We start from the raw sequence: 17,514 nt of genomic DNA on the forward strand, positions 1-17,514 counted from the left end.
AAAAAAAAAAAAAAAAAAAAAAAAAAAAAAAAAAAAAAAAAAAAAAAAAAAAAAAAAAAAAAAAAAAAAAAAAAAAAAAAAAAAAAAAAAAAAAAAAAAAAAAAAAAAAAAAAAAAAAAAAAAAAAAAAAAAAAAAAAAAAAAAAAAAAAAAAAAAAAAAAAAAAAAAAAAAAAAAAAAAAAAAAAAAAAAAAAAAAAAAAAAAAAAAAAAAAAAAAAAAAAAAAAAAAAAAAAAAAAAAAAAAAAAAAAAAAAAAAAAAAAAAAAAAAAAAAAAAAAAAAAAAAAAAAAAAAAAAAAAAAAAAAAAAAAAAAAAAAAAAAAAAAAAAAAAAAAAAAAAAAAAAAAAAAAAAAAAAAAAAAAAAAAAAAAAAAAAAAAAAAAAAAAAAAAAAAAAAAAAAAAAAAAAAAAAAAAAAAAAAAAAAAAAAAAAAAAAAAAAAAAAAAAAAAAAAAAAAAAAAAAAAAAAAAAAAAAAAAAAAAAAAAAAAAAAAAAAAAAAAAAAAAAAAAAAAAAAAAAAAAAAAAAAAAAAAAAAAAAAAAAAAAAAAAAAAAAAAAAAAAAAAAAAAAAAAAAAAAAAAAAAAAAAAAAAAAAAAAAAAAAAAAAAAAAAAAAAAAAAAAAAAAAAAAAAAAAAAAAAAAAAAAAAAAAAAAAAAAAAAAAAAAAAAAAAAAAAAAAAAAAAAAAAAAAAAAAAAAAAAAAAAAAAAAAAAAAAAAAAAAAAAAAAAAAAAAAAAAAAAAAAAAAAAAAAAAAAAAAAAAAAAAAAAAAAAAAAAAAAAAAAAAAAAAAAAAAAAAAAAAAAAAAAAAAAAAAAAAAAAAAAAAAAAAAAAAAAAAAAAAAAAAAAAAAAAAAAAAAAAAAAAAAAAAAAAAAAAAAAAAAAAAAAAAAAAAAAAAAAAAAAAAAAAAAAAAAAAAAAAAAAAAAAAAAAAAAAAAAAAAAAAAAAAAAAAAAAAAAAAAAAAAAAAAAAAAAAAAAAAAAAAAAAAAAAAAAAAAAAAAAAAAAAAAAAAAAAAAAAAAAAAAAAAAAAAAAAAAAAAAAAAAAAAAAAAAAAAAAAAAAAAAAAAAAAAAAAAAAAAAAAAAAAAAAAAAAAAAAAAAAAAAAAAAAAAAAAAAAAAAAAAAAAAAAAAAAAAAAAAAAAAAAAAAAAAAAAAAAAAAAAAAAAAAAAAAAAAAAAAAAAAAAAAAAAAAAAAAAAAAAAAAAAAAAAAAAAAAAAAAAAAAAAAAAAAAAAAAAAAAAAAAAAAAAAAAAAAAAAAAAAAAAAAAAAAAAAAAAAAAAAAAAAAAAAAAAAAAAAAAAAAAAAAAAAAAAAAAAAAAAAAAAAAAAAAAAAAAAAAAAAAAAAAAAAAAAAAAAAAAAAAAAAAAAAAAAAAAAAAAAAAAAAAAAAAAAAAAAAAAAAAAAAAAAAAAAAAAAAAAAAAAAAAAAAAAAAAAAAAAAAAAAAAAAAAAAAAAAAAAAAAAAAAAAAAAAAAAAAAAAAAAAAAAAAAAAAAAAAAAAAAAAAAAAAAAAAAAAAAAAAAAAAAAAAAAAAAAAAAAAAAAAAAAAAAAAAAAAAAAAAAAAAAAAAAAAAAAAAAAAAAAAAAAAAAAAAAAAAAAAAAAAAAAAAAAAAAAAAAAAAAAAAAAAAAAAAAAAAAAAAAAAAAAAAAAAAAAAAAAAAAAAAAAAAAAAAAAAAAAAAAAAAAAAAAAAAAAAAAAAAAAAAAAAAAAAAAAAAAAAAAAAAAAAAAAAAAAAAAAAAAAAAAAAAAAAAAAAAAAAAAAAAAAAAAAAAAAAAAAAAAAAAAAAAAAAAAAAAAAAAAAAAAAAAAAAAAAAAAAAAAAAAAAAAAAAAAAAAAAAAAAAAAAAAAAAAAAAAAAAAAAAAAAAAAAAAAAAAAAAAAAAAAAAAAAAAAAAAAAAAAAAAAAAAAAAAAAAAAAAAAAAAAAAAAAAAAAAAAAAAAAAAAAAAAAAAAAAAAAAAAAAAAAAAAAAAAAAAAAAAAAAAAAAAAAAAAAAAAAAAAAAAAAAAAAAAAAAAAAAAAAAAAAAAAAAAAAAAAAAAAAAAAAAAAAAAAAAAAAAAAAAAAAAAAAAAAAAAAAAAAAAAAAAAAAAAAAAAAAAAAAAAAAAAAAAAAAAAAAAAAAAAAAAAAAAAAAAAAAAAAAAAAAAAAAAAAAAAAAAAAAAAAAAAAAAAAAAAAAAAAAAAAAAAAAAAAAAAAAAAAAAAAAAAAAAAAAAAAAAAAAAAAAAAAAAAAAAAAAAAAAAAAAAAAAAAAAAAAAAAAAAAAAAAAAAAAAAAAAAAAAAAAAAAAAAAAAAAAAAAAAAAAAAAAAAAAAAAAAAAAAAAAAAAAAAAAAAAAAAAAAAAAAAAAAAAAAAAAAAAAAAAAAAAAAAAAAAAAAAAAAAAAAAAAAAAAAAAAAAAAAAAAAAAAAAAAAAAAAAAAAAAAAAAAAAAAAAAAAAAAAAAAAAAAAAAAAAAAAAAAAAAAAAAAAAAAAAAAAAAAAAAAAAAAAAAAAAAAAAAAAAAAAAAAAAAAAAAAAAAAAAAAAAAAAAAAAAAAAAAAAAAAAAAAAAAAAAAAAAAAAAAAAAAAAAAAAAAAAAAAAAAAAAAAAAAAAAAAAAAAAAAAAAAAAAAAAAAAAAAAAAAAAAAAAAAAAAAAAAAAAAAAAAAAAAAAAAAAAAAAAAAAAAAAAAAAAAAAAAAAAAAAAAAAAAAAAAAAAAAAAAAAAAAAAAAAAAAAAAAAAAAAAAAAAAAAAAAAAAAAAAAAAAAAAAAAAAAAAAAAAAAAAAAAAAAAAAAAAAAAAAAAAAAAAAAAAAAAAAAAAAAAAAAAAAAAAAAAAAAAAAAAAAAAAAAAAAAAAAAAAAAAAAAAAAAAAAAAAAAAAAAAAAAAAAAAAAAAAAAAAAAAAAAAAAAAAAAAAAAAAAAAAAAAAAAAAAAAAAAAAAAAAAAAAAAAAAAAAAAAAAAAAAAAAAAAAAAAAAAAAAAAAAAAAAAAAAAAAAAAAAAAAAAAAAAAAAAAAAAAAAAAAAAAAAAAAAAAAAAAAAAAAAAAAAAAAAAAAAAAAAAAAAAAAAAAAAAAAAAAAAAAAAAAAAAAAAAAAAAAAAAAAAAAAAAAAAAAAAAAAAAAAAAAAAAAAAAAAAAAAAAAAAAAAAAAAAAAAAAAAAAAAAAAAAAAAAAAAAAAAAAAAAAAAAAAAAAAAAAAAAAAAAAAAAAAAAAAAAAAAAAAAAAAAAAAAAAAAAAAAAAAAAAAAAAAAAAAAAAAAAAAAAAAAAAAAAAAAAAAAAAAAAAAAAAAAAAAAAAAAAAAAAAAAAAAAAAAAAAAAAAAAAAAAAAAAAAAAAAAAAAAAAAAAAAAAAAAAAAAAAAAAAAAAAAAAAAAAAAAAAAAAAAAAAAAAAAAAAAAAAAAAAAAAAAAAAAAAAAAAAAAAAAAAAAAAAAAAAAAAAAAAAAAAAAAAAAAAAAAAAAAAAAAAAAAAAAAAAAAAAAAAAAAAAAAAAAAAAAAAAAAAAAAAAAAAAAAAAAAAAAAAAAAAAAAAAAAAAAAAAAAAAAAAAAAAAAAAAAAAAAAAAAAAAAAAAAAAAAAAAAAAAAAAAAAAAAAAAAAAAAAAAAAAAAAAAAAAAAAAAAAAAAAAAAAAAAAAAAAAAAAAAAAAAAAAAAAAAAAAAAAAAAAAAAAAAAAAAAAAAAAAAAAAAAAAAAAAAAAAAAAAAAAAAAAAAAAAAAAAAAAAAAAAAAAAAAAAAAAAAAAAAAAAAAAAAAAAAAAAAAAAAAAAAAAAAAAAAAAAAAAAAAAAAAAAAAAAAAAAAAAAAAAAAAAAAAAAAAAAAAAAAAAAAAAAAAAAAAAAAAAAAAAAAAAAAAAAAAAAAAAAAAAAAAAAAAAAAAAAAAAAAAAAAAAAAAAAAAAAAAAAAAAAAAAAAAAAAAAAAAAAAAAAAAAAAAAAAAAAAAAAAAAAAAAAAAAAAAAAAAAAAAAAAAAAAAAAAAAAAAAAAAAAAAAAAAAAAAAAAAAAAAAAAAAAAAAAAAAAAAAAAAAAAAAAAAAAAAAAAAAAAAAAAAAAAAAAAAAAAAAAAAAAAAAAAAAAAAAAAAAAAAAAAAAAAAAAAAAAAAAAAAAAAAAAAAAAAAAAAAAAAAAAAAAAAAAAAAAAAAAAAAAAAAAAAAAAAAAAAAAAAAAAAAAAAAAAAAAAAAAAAAAAAAAAAAAAAAAAAAAAAAAAAAAAAAAAAAAAAAAAAAAAAAAAAAAAAAAAAAAAAAAAAAAAAAAAAAAAAAAAAAAAAAAAAAAAAAAAAAAAAAAAAAAAAAAAAAAAAAAAAAAAAAAAAAAAAAAAAAAAAAAAAAAAAAAAAAAAAAAAAAAAAAAAAAAAAAAAAAAAAAAAAAAAAAAAAAAAAAAAAAAAAAAAAAAAAAAAAAAAAAAAAAAAAAAAAAAAAAAAAAAAAAAAAAAAAAAAAAAAAAAAAAAAAAAAAAAAAAAAAAAAAAAAAAAAAAAAAAAAAAAAAAAAAAAAAAAAAAAAAAAAAAAAAAAAAAAAAAAAAAAAAAAAAAAAAAAAAAAAAAAAAAAAAAAAAAAAAAAAAAAAAAAAAAAAAAAAAAAAAAAAAAAAAAAAAAAAAAAAAAAAAAAAAAAAAAAAAAAAAAAAAAAAAAAAAAAAAAAAAAAAAAAAAAAAAAAAAAAAAAAAAAAAAAAAAAAAAAAAAAAAAAAAAAAAAAAAAAAAAAAAAAAAAAAAAAAAAAAAAAAAAAAAAAAAAAAAAAAAAAAAAAAAAAAAAAAAAAAAAAAAAAAAAAAAAAAAAAAAAAAAAAAAAAAAAAAAAAAAAAAAAAAAAAAAAAAAAAAAAAAAAAAAAAAAAAAAAAAAAAAAAAAAAAAAAAAAAAAAAAAAAAAAAAAAAAAAAAAAAAAAAAAAAAAAAAAAAAAAAAAAAAAAAAAAAAAAAAAAAAAAAAAAAAAAAAAAAAAAAAAAAAAAAAAAAAAAAAAAAAAAAAAAAAAAAAAAAAAAAAAAAAAAAAAAAAAAAAAAAAAAAAAAAAAAAAAAAAAAAAAAAAAAAAAAAAAAAAAAAAAAAAAAAAAAAAAAAAAAAAAAAAAAAAAAAAAAAAAAAAAAAAAAAAAAAAAAAAAAAAAAAAAAAAAAAAAAAAAAAAAAAAAAAAAAAAAAAAAAAAAAAAAAAAAAAAAAAAAAAAAAAAAAAAAAAAAAAAAAAAAAAAAAAAAAAAAAAAAAAAAAAAAAAAAAAAAAAAAAAAAAAAAAAAAAAAAAAAAAAAAAAAAAAAAAAAAAAAAAAAAAAAAAAAAAAAAAAAAAAAAAAAAAAAAAAAAAAAAAAAAAAAAAAAAAAAAAAAAAAAAAAAAAAAAAAAAAAAAAAAAAAAAAAAAAAAAAAAAAAAAAAAAAAAAAAAAAAAAAAAAAAAAAAAAAAAAAAAAAAAAAAAAAAAAAAAAAAAAAAAAAAAAAAAAAAAAAAAAAAAAAAAAAAAAAAAAAAAAAAAAAAAAAAAAAAAAAAAAAAAAAAAAAAAAAAAAAAAAAAAAAAAAAAAAAAAAAAAAAAAAAAAAAAAAAAAAAAAAAAAAAAAAAAAAAAAAAAAAAAAAAAAAAAAAAAAAAAAAAAAAAAAAAAAAAAAAAAAAAAAAAAAAAAAAAAAAAAAAAAAAAAAAAAAAAAAAAAAAAAAAAAAAAAAAAAAAAAAAAAAAAAAAAAAAAAAAAAAAAAAAAAAAAAAAAAAAAAAAAAAAAAAAAAAAAAAAAAAAAAAAAAAAAAAAAAAAAAAAAAAAAAAAAAAAAAAAAAAAAAAAAAAAAAAAAAAAAAAAAAAAAAAAAAAAAAAAAAAAAAAAAAAAAAAAAAAAAAAAAAAAAAAAAAAAAAAAAAAAAAAAAAAAAAAAAAAAAAAAAAAAAAAAAAAAAAAAAAAAAAAAAAAAAAAAAAAAAAAAAAAAAAAAAAAAAAAAAAAAAAAAAAAAAAAAAAAAAAAAAAAAAAAAAAAAAAAAAAAAAAAAAAAAAAAAAAAAAAAAAAAAAAAAAAAAAAAAAAAAAAAAAAAAAAAAAAAAAAAAAAAAAAAAAAAAAAAAAAAAAAAAAAAAAAAAAAAAAAAAAAAAAAAAAAAAAAAAAAAAAAAAAAAAAAAAAAAAAAAAAAAAAAAAAAAAAAAAAAAAAAAAAAAAAAAAAAAAAAAAAAAAAAAAAAAAAAAAAAAAAAAAAAAAAAAAAAAAAAAAAAAAAAAAAAAAAAAAAAAAAAAAAAAAAAAAAAAAAAAAAAAAAAAAAAAAAAAAAAAAAAAAAAAAAAAAAAAAAAAAAAAAAAAAAAAAAAAAAAAAAAAAAAAAAAAAAAAAAAAAAAAAAAAAAAAAAAAAAAAAAAAAAAAAAAAAAAAAAAAAAAAAAAAAAAAAAAAAAAAAAAAAAAAAAAAAAAAAAAAAAAAAAAAAAAAAAAAAAAAAAAAAAAAAAAAAAAAAAAAAAAAAAAAAAAAAAAAAAAAAAAAAAAAAAAAAAAAAAAAAAAAAAAAAAAAAAAAAAAAAAAAAAAAAAAAAAAAAAAAAAAAAAAAAAAAAAAAAAAAAAAAAAAAAAAAAAAAAAAAAAAAAAAAAAAAAAAAAAAAAAAAAAAAAAAAAAAAAAAAAAAAAAAAAAAAAAAAAAAAAAAAAAAAAAAAAAAAAAAAAAAAAAAAAAAAAAAAAAAAAAAAAAAAAAAAAAAAAAAAAAAAAAAAAAAAAAAAAAAAAAAAAAAAAAAAAAAAAAAAAAAAAAAAAAAAAAAAAAAAAAAAAAAAAAAAAAAAAAAAAAAAAAAAAAAAAAAAAAAAAAAAAAAAAAAAAAAAAAAAAAAAAAAAAAAAAAAAAAAAAAAAAAAAAAAAAAAAAAAAAAAAAAAAAAAAAAAAAAAAAAAAAAAAAAAAAAAAAAAAAAAAAAAAAAAAAAAAAAAAAAAAAAAAAAAAAAAAAAAAAAAAAAAAAAAAAAAAAAAAAAAAAAAAAAAAAAAAAAAAAAAAAAAAAAAAAAAAAAAAAAAAAAAAAAAAAAAAAAAAAAAAAAAAAAAAAAAAAAAAAAAAAAAAAAAAAAAAAAAAAAAAAAAAAAAAAAAAAAAAAAAAAAAAAAAAAAAAAAAAAAAAAAAAAAAAAAAAAAAAAAAAAAAAAAAAAAAAAAAAAAAAAAAAAAAAAAAAAAAAAAAAAAAAAAAAAAAAAAAAAAAAAAAAAAAAAAAAAAAAAAAAAAAAAAAAAAAAAAAAAAAAAAAAAAAAAAAAAAAAAAAAAAAAAAAAAAAAAAAAAAAAAAAAAAAAAAAAAAAAAAAAAAAAAAAAAAAAAAAAAAAAAAAAAAAAAAAAAAAAAAAAAAAAAAAAAAAAAAAAAAAAAAAAAAAAAAAAAAAAAAAAAAAAAAAAAAAAAAAAAAAAAAAAAAAAAAAAAAAAAAAAAAAAAAAAAAAAAAAAAAAAAAAAAAAAAAAAAAAAAAAAAAAAAAAAAAAAAAAAAAAAAAAAAAAAAAAAAAAAAAAAAAAAAAAAAAAAAAAAAAAAAAAAAAAAAAAAAAAAAAAAAAAAAAAAAAAAAAAAAAAAAAAAAAAAAAAAAAAAAAAAAAAAAAAAAAAAAAAGATATTGCGGCATTTGACATTGAAGGTATGACTATTCACAGGCTTATACAACTTACGATTGAACATGGTCGTAGTGCCTCATTATCATTAAGCATCTTTTATTAGAGAGGTTGCTGCCGACGTTTTCATCGCGAAAATGTGAACGTCAGACATTCAGCGCCGCCATCCTGTAAGCCTAAAAGTTCGACAATGGCGTTTGGAACGTCAGTGGAATCATGCTCGACGTTTCAAACGCCATTGTCAAACTTCTAGGCTTACAGGATGTCACTTGTCGGTTTCCATTTTATTCTTGTATATCTACTTGGTAGCTTATTACAACTTCCTTCGATCCATGAACGATCTCCATTTGTTTCATTATCACAAAATGCAATAGATAAGTATTTAGGCTCATTAATTTCGGTTGAGTTATGAAAGCATCTATTTAGCTATGATGAAGTACAAATTTTTTTGAGACAAAAACAAAAAAAAAAGAATGATGAGACATATTCTATCCCGAGTACGATTGGGTATAGTGACAGAAGATGATAAAATCTTCTTTATAGTCGATTAATTGAATTCGAGTTCTTGTAAGTTTCGAGAACTTCTGAAGTAAAAAGTTCACATTTTACATGAATTTATTATAACGATTAGTACATGCTGATTTCATTGAATATTTAAATAAGATTTTAAAATTAAAGAAATTGAACGATTGTCTTCAGTATTCCAAGAATAAGATACAATGTGTCAAAAATGTTAGATTCTTTATCTTCGAGTGAAATTATTTATTTTGTAATCATTTCAAAGAGTGAATGGACAAAAACTATTAAACATTTTATTATAGAAAATGTAATCTATGACAATTACCAATAACACATTGAACCAATTATTACTTTTCCAGCTGTTATAACTTGGGAATGTATTTTAATCCTGTCAATTTTAATCCTTCCGGGTCTTATTTGAGATCCCTGAAGCTCAAAAAAGTCAATACACGGGAAAAAATTCCAGAGATGTGTGTTGGAGTTTATTTTGTTTAATATCACAGGATCGAGTAAAGATTAAGAAACGAAATTTAGTATGATAACTTGTATATAAGGACATTGACGATATTAAATTTTGGAATATGGAAGAGAAGGATGAGAAGATGAAGGGGATCATTTGTCTTATCTCGAGTGGGGTCGAATTTAAAATTTACTCATTATTGGAATTTGTAATAATTAAAAAAAATTCATCTCTTCCTTCAAAATTAAGACTTTTTTGTCTTTTTATAATAATTAATAGCAAGGTTGCGGCCCAAGTTTTCATCTCTGAAACGTGAACGTCGAGCGCCGCTATCTTGTAAGCGGCGACTCGACGTCGACGTTCGACGTTCACGTTTAAGAGATGAAAACTTGGGCTGCATCCTCACTAATGATATAAAAGATATTTTTAATAACATCTCATAACAGATGGCACCACACAAAATTTTAACTTGCCGCTAGTGTCGTATTGTTTTTTAAACTTAAATATTTTTTTAAATGGAGATTGTTATCATAATTCAACAAGATTACTCATTTTAAACTTTTGTTATATTTAAATTTTATATCCTAGTATAGGCTAATTGAAAATTATCAGACTTCCTAATGATCCTTTTAATCTCCTCTTCGAGTGCCGGGAAAGTCGAGCAAGAGCCCTTGCCGGATGTTTCTATTCTGATTTGCCGCTTACCAGGGACACAAATGTCATGTAATTGAGTATTGAATGACATTAACTAATGACTTTATGCCATTTAATGGCATAAAGTCATTACTTAATGCCATTGTCTCTATATTAGTCTATAATGCCAGTTTATGTGATGTCTATTAAATGGCATAGAGAAACTATCTATGTAGCTTTTATATGTTTATAGGTTACATATTATAAAATTATAGACCTAGACTTACATAAATATAATTAAAATTAACTAGAGTCAAAAACAGATTTTAGTTCTTACTTTTCCGGCTGTTATATATAATAGGGAAAGTACGACAATCGGTCAAAAAGTGACTCATCCAAAATTCTTTTAATTTGAATAACACATTTAATTAATGAAAAAAAAAGAATTAAAAAATATTAGTCCTGTACATAAGCTTAGATCATCATTTTAATAAATGCTATGTCTATTTATACAATGTAATTTGAAATGATGTTAGTCTATATAAACTATTTTGATTTTTTCATTATTGAAAAAAAAACATGAATCATATAGAGAAAATTTTTCAAATCACATTAGTTTTAAAAAATTTGTTAGGTCTATTATATTCCAGTTTTTTTGAAGTTGGAATATAATAACAAATTTTTCAGTGTGGGTGCTTCTTTGGAAATCATTTTAAAATTATTGAAATATGTATTTAGGATATTGACATGTGTAACATTTCCTTGAATGAAAACACATAATTGTTAAATATAACTTTACATTATAAAATCAGTTTTTCCTTAATTTTTGTCTTTTGTATGAAGTTAACTGTAAGCCTATAGAGAAAGTATAAAGTAAATGTAAATTAATTATTATACAAAACTTTATATTAATAAATACAAAAAATCAATTTTAATCTTTTTTACTTTAAAAATTTTTTTTAATCTTTCTTTATTTTAAAAATTTTTTAAATCATTTTAAATATAACTTAATTTTTTAGTAGTTATTTATTACTTTTCTAAAGCAATCTATTAGTTATTTATTCCATTGTTTGACAAGTTCCTTGTTTTTGTATTTTTCTGGACATTATTCATTTATTACAAAAGTATCTTTTCCAATTGAAAATATAGAATGAAGAAGGCTTAAAGGTTTTAAAATTTTTAAAATCTAAATGTTTGTAAAAACAACAAAATGTTGCTTTAATGAAGCAAATAAGAAATTATGAAAGATAAATAAAACTGACGAAAGATTCATATAATAAACAGTACGAATAAATATTTAAACTACTGTGTAATTTAATTATTCGTCCGCAATTCTTACTTTATTTTAGTTTTAAAAAACGCATGAATAGCATTTTCTATTAGCATAATTTTTTCTTGTTTGTAAATAATATGCACAAATGGAAAGTATATATACTTTACTACTATAGTACTAGATACTTTTTTGAAATAGTAGAGTTCGCATAGCGCAAAAAGTTCTCCATTGACCTTACCTTGCGACACCACAGGTTAGAAGAGCTACTTTAAGGGCAAAAATTATAAGCAGCATCCTTTATAAAAATACTGTAAGGTCCGTATTTTGGATCAACCACAACACAGTATGTGATGACGTACTTTTTCTCATTACACTTGAAACACTTGTCGGTTTCCATTTTATTCTTGTATGTGAAGAATTTACACTTCTTTTTAAAATTTTTTAATTAAAATAAATGAATTGTAAAAATGATTTCACAAACAAATTAATTTGAAATTATTATTTTATATTAATATAAATTGATAACAATTATAGATTATATTATTATTTTGTATTTTTTAAAGGCACATGATTATAAAGTGTTCATGCTCATTAAAAGCCATCGACGAAACCAAAATTATAGCCTACTTCATTTCTTGCTATAAGCCAAATATGAATTGATTTAGCAAAGAAGTTATATTTATTTACTTTCCATTCGTATGACATCATAACAAAAATATTATAATTATTAAAAAATTCCTCAACTTGTCTTTCGTCTGCTTAAAAATAAGGTCCCCTAACCTTATGTAATGATGTCATTGTACAAGATTAAGGAACCTTATACAAAGAATACGTAAATTCATTAATAACACAAATGGGTTTCCTAAACATTAGTACTTTACATGGATATAGCCTAATTGATTATATATATGGGCATATATATTTGGCTGGTTTTCTGGAGCAGCGGTCGACAACCGGTGGTCCGTGGACCATTGATAGTCCGCGAGAAAATTTGGGTAGTCCGTGGAGAAATCTGTACATTGATCAACTGAAGGTTACGCGAAGTATTACGAAAGAAATGCAAAATACTTAGTTGCTTTTTTCACTCATTGGGGATTTTTATTCGAATCTAAAACCGAGTACGAAGTGACTGTTATCAATAAATAATGAACAATAAACAATATTGTGAGTATCTTCTTTCGTGGAAATGCACTAAGAATCCATAAACTTATTTCAAACAGCAATGAACTTTAGGCTTGCATTAATTTTTATAATTAAACGAGCGAGTTTCATATTTATATAGTAAAATTGAACTTTTATGATCATTATTCTACAGATTTTGTATTGTTTGAAAAATTTATGATAGTGGTCCGTGGGATTCAAAATTGTAAGTTTAGTGGTCCGTGAGGTCAGAAAGGTTGCAGACCGCTGTTCTGGAGTAAGCCTATATATTCAAGGGAACACGGAAAGACAAGCTTATATTCATCTTTCAACAGATAAAAAAAGTAATAAATTTCATGACTTTTTATATTATAGGTCTAATAATTTTTGTATTTTTATTTATGTAATTTTAAAATTCTTGTGTGCATTTGATGTTATAAGCTTCTGACTAGACTACTCAGAAATAAAAAAATATTGTTTAAAATTATTATTATTTTCCTGAAAATAATTGTAAAAAATGCTTTAAAATTACAGGAAAAGATTTAAAACAGGTTTTTAATGTGACGAAATAATTCTGTAACAACGAAAATGCACACATGCATGACAGATATTTCCTTGTAGTTATCTGCAGGAGCCATATCTTTTATCATTTTTAATTCATCAGTAAAGTTTTGCCTAATAATGTTTTATGGTGTTATGATGTCTCACCTTCTCTAATTATTGACTCTGTATGAATATAGCTACAATGAAAATCTTTGAAACTATGCATTTATACAGTACATATTAAAATTCAGTTTAGTTACAAACCGGAACATACAGCGAAAGGTGGGACAAAGTGAATCGGTAAAGTTTAACACTGAAATACATTTGGCTTCTGAAATTTTATCCACTCACGAGCTAAACATTATAAATTATTCTGTTACTTTGTGGATTTGCATACGTTTTCGCGTTAGCATACCATACTAGGTTTTTCTAGAACTATGTAAAATATCCACTTTCTCCCACGGTGTGGATAAAGCGGATCACTAGTAAGAGGCAAAGTTGACCCATAAGTTAACATAGAAAACCTGTACCTATTATAGATAATTATACTAAATATTGAAATAAAATAAAACAAATCCATAATAACAAAAAGAATAAATTTTTTTATTTGCACATACAGATATCCCTGGTACAACACGGTACTTCTCAACACGGCTTGAAAATTGAAGATATCCTCATAAAACACGACTCCCGGTTTCGCTCTAACACAGCTTTGGAAATCCTCCGTACAAAATTTCATAATTTTTAAGTGTAAACTTCGTTATTATTATTTTTTCAATTCAAGTAAGCACTGGTGGTGTCTCAAATTTGCCGATGGATTTTAGAATATTGAAATTTTCAAATTATTTTGTGCTTTTCGTCAGGTTTAGGTACTAACTTAACCTTAGATAATAGCACTGGTGCCCACCTTTTAAACTGTATGGTTAAAAACCACCGTGATTCGCTTTGCCTCATCTATCTACTTTGCCTCACCTTTCCCTAATTATAGCTACAATGAAAATCTTTGAAGTTATTTGTTATTTTATTCATACAATGATATGCAGTAACTTTATGTATTTAAAACAAATTGTTTTAAGTTATATTTGCGATTTTCTTAACATGAATTTTATAAATAACAACGCAAAGGCCGGAGATATTTGTAACAATATATTTTATATACTGTATCTAACTAATAAAATGATACGATTTCATTAATAAATATGGTATTCAGTGGTGTGTTGTAAATTTTTAACAGCCTGATCGTTTCAGAGGCGCAGGAAGAGAGTGAAAAAAAGGCTAATCGGGTTAAGCCTTTTTAAAAGTGTTTTTCACAAACTTACCTGTATGTTAAAAATGTTTTGTAATCCTTTCTAAAACAAATTTTATGATAACAAAAAAAAGAGAGAAAGATAAAAACATTCAACACATTTTTTATTTAACATAGTTATTTTCACGTATAAATAAAATTTTACTTAAATTTCATAAAATTTTCAACTTAAAAGTTTCATAAAAAAAAAAAAAAACAAAATTACTGTATTTTATAATAAGTTTCAAATAACAATTTGGTTCGCACTACAAGTCTTTTATGATGTATTCTACTGTACTGTCTGCGGCCAATCTATTACCACGATTTTACAAAAGGTATAGTCTACCAATCTTTTAATTTTTTTCCTAGTAAATTGATTGTCATAAATTCAGATATAGACTNAGATTTAATATATAATACAAATCATCAGACGCCCGGATGGCCGAGCGGTTAGGGTGGCAACCTACCGCTGGAATTACCAGAATGTAATCCGAACAGGTCGAGAAACCCCAAGAATTTTTCGGGAGTATCGAGCTCTGTCCTGGCAGATGACCCATAATGAACTTACTAAAAGAGACCCTCTTAGTGTTCATGGATCGGAAAAGTTTAAAAAAATGCAACTCATATAAAATCAAATAGTACTAGTAAATCAAATAGTACTACACTGGAATTTATTTTTAAATAGTTTTTCTTCATTAAATAGTAAAAGACTAAGAAAAATTTTCCTAAATTTAGTTTCTTAATTAAGGAGATAAAAATATTAAACGTGTAGTTCATTCGTAAAGTTCTAATTCAGAAAAAATAGGTCGTATTTTTTTTTGTTTGCAGAAACAAATAGAAGTCAAGCTTTTAGTATGTAAAACACTGTTTATCCTTTATCACGTATCCATTCATCAAATGTAACACCCGGCTCGCGCGAGCTAGTTCCAATGCATCACTGAATATATTTAATTTTTAAAAATATTTTACTAGGTTTTTGTTGAATTATTACTCTTTCTGCCCTGTAAACATTAAGAGAGCATTTCTTCAGGCCCGTCCTCCTCGTGGGTTCGATCAAGTCTACAATAGAGTGGTCGTGTGGTAGCAGACGGGACCAGAGCAGACCATCCCTTAAAATTTTTTGGAGTTTTTCGATCAGCTATGATTCTATTTAGGTCTCCGGGATGGCCAAGAGGGTTAAGGCATCAGACTAGCCGCTTCGGCTATCCTGGCGTAGTATGCTCGACCATCGAGCCGTCCTTATACATTAAGCTATGAAGTACATAGTGTGCTAGTTTAAAAGTTCGTTTAAATTTAAATACTAATTCATTATATAATTGATATAATACGAAACAAATTTTTGATAAATAGTATTATTAAATGAAAAAATGCATTATTTAAAATTTATAGATTATATGTGTGAATAGAATCTCACCTTTCCCTAATTATAGCTACAATGAAAATCTTTGAAGTTATTTGTTATTTTATTCATACAATGATATGCAGTAACTTTATGTATTTAAAACAAATTGTTTTAAGTTATATTTGCGATTTTCTTAACATGAATTTTATAAATAACAACGCAAAGGCCGGAGATATTTGTAACAATATATTTTATATACTGTATCTAACTAATAAAATGATACGATTTCATTAATAAATATGGTATTCAGTGGTGTGTTGTAAATTTTTAACAGCCTGATCGTTTCAGAGGCGCAGGAAGAGAGTGAAAAAAAAGGCTAATCGGGTTAAGCCTTTTTAAAAGTGTTTTTCACAAACTTACCTGTATGTTAAAAATGTTTTGTAATCCTTTCTAAAACAAATTTTATGATAACAAAAAAAAGAGAGAAAGATAAAAACATTCAACACATTTTTTATTTAACATAGTTATTTTCACGTATAAATAAAATTTTACTTAAATTTCATAAAATTTTCAACTTAAAAGTTTCATAAAAAAACAAAATNTTAAATATTAATATTTATAAAAATTGATTAATTGCCAAGTAAAATATTACATCTACAGATATAATTGTATGAGGAAATTAACTTATATTCGGTTTCTTCAGAAAATTAAAAATTCGTATGTTATTATTATTCAAACTAAGAACATTATATTGTATTTGTAATATATTTTAATCAGACAAATATTATTACATTAAAATATTATTCACTTCTAGTTAATCAATCACTTGTGATTGTTACAGTTTTCCACTCGAAGTTATTTATTTATGAAGAAATGTTTTCTATCACATCTTGAAATTTTGTGATCATTTTTAACTTCGATACAAATGATCAGCAGAAAATTTTCCAGAATGGCAAAGCTTGAAGACAAACAATTAGGAATTTTTTATTCTGCATTCGTTATTTTGAATTAAATAATATGAAATAATCTTAATAATTTCGTAATTTTAATGATTTTATTGTAATGATTTTACCTCTTATCTAAAACATATTAAGAAAAGGAAACAAAAATGCTTTGTGTCTCTTTTCTTGATGTTATTACCTCCTTGCAACTTCTGATTTTATTAACATTAATAAATAACTTACCTCATTAGTTTCTTCTTGTTTTGTCTTTTTTCTGTGTTTGTTTTTACAATTACAAAGTAATAACAATAAAAGAATAATAAAGAAAGAAGGAAAGAAAGAAAAAAAATGTAAACTTACAATAAAGAATAGTGACAAAAAACGCTTTTTATTTTCTTTTTATTGTGATAATAGGACAAAAGATTTTATTCAAAAGAAATCACGCTTAAAGGAAACTTGAAAAAATAAAGTAGATTACAATGAGATAAACATTATCAGTCACATATAGAAATACAGTACTTTAATCCTAAATATAAAGATAAATTTCAAAATATTTAACATGTAGATAGATGATATATCTGAAGATTGAACAATGATTTTGTATCTGTTTCCGATAGAATTATTAAATTTTCCATATTAGACTGTCGCGACAAACTATTCACGAATTGTTATTCAGAAAGAGACAATTGAAGTGGCTGGCATGTGTTCTATTTAAGTCACATCGGGAAGCTTCGGGTATGATTCTCACCTGGACTAGACTTCCTTCTTCCCAGGGGAAAAATAAAGCTAAAGAAAGGCTACAAACTGTTTTATATTCATAATTTTATTTTTATCTTGGCTCTGCTTTTGTTATGTTATTTAAAATTGTCTTTTCTTACAATTAAAACTTTTCCTTCATATTTCATAGACCATCCAAATATCTCTAGAAAAAGTTTATTGTGATTTACGTTATTTTCTAGTTTTAATTTTTCTCTTTAAAAATTTACAAATACTTATTTTTTCTTAAAAAAATAGTTTTTAGTTTTATTTATATTAAAAATTTTGATATCGTACATATTTTCCATATAAACCATGAAAAAGCATATAAATATAATGTGTAAAGTTATGTTTACAATATCAGTCATCTGAAAATACTGTATTAAAAGAAGTTTTACTAAAAGAATAAATTACATAATTTGGAAATAATAACTTAAATAAAAATATAAATTTAGTAAATTAAGACTTCATTATAATAAACCAAAAAGAATAAATAAAAAAATTATATTAATTGACAACAATATTCTGAGAACAAAGGAAAAAAAAAGACATGGATCATCAAAATGTAATTAAAGAGAAAATTGAAAAATAGTCTAACAAATAAACAAATAGCCTAATTGTCTAATGGTTTTTTAATATATATAAAGAGCTAATAGTCTTTCAGTCCTATAACATTAACAAAATCATGTCGAACTTTAAGATATAGTAGGATTTAAGTTAACAAAATAAACTTACTTTTCAATTACTAAAATAAATTAGTTGTTTCTCAACATAAAATTGAAAATCTAGTAAAATTTGATGCCTAAAATAATCCGATCAACAGCAATTTTCGCTGGCAATGTGAATAATGTGATCAATCATCTGATGAATTGGTAAATCCAATTCATCAGATGATTTGGGTATATTTTGAAACCAATAAATCTAAGAATAATATCTGAATAATATAAGAATCTGATATTCATACATGAATTTACATTCACAAACTTATTTCATATTCTTATAAATCATAAATTAAGTCTATTGGAAAGATTTAATATATAATACAAATCATCAGACGCCCGGATGGCCGAGCGGTTAGGGTGGCAACCTACCGCTGG

This window comes from Centruroides sculpturatus, unplaced genomic scaffold (assembly GCF_000671375.1).
Source record: "Centruroides sculpturatus isolate CEXI.00-Female unplaced genomic scaffold, Cexi_2.0 scaffold421, whole genome shotgun sequence".
Taxonomy (NCBI): Eukaryota; Metazoa; Arthropoda; class Arachnida; order Scorpiones; family Buthidae; genus Centruroides; species Centruroides sculpturatus.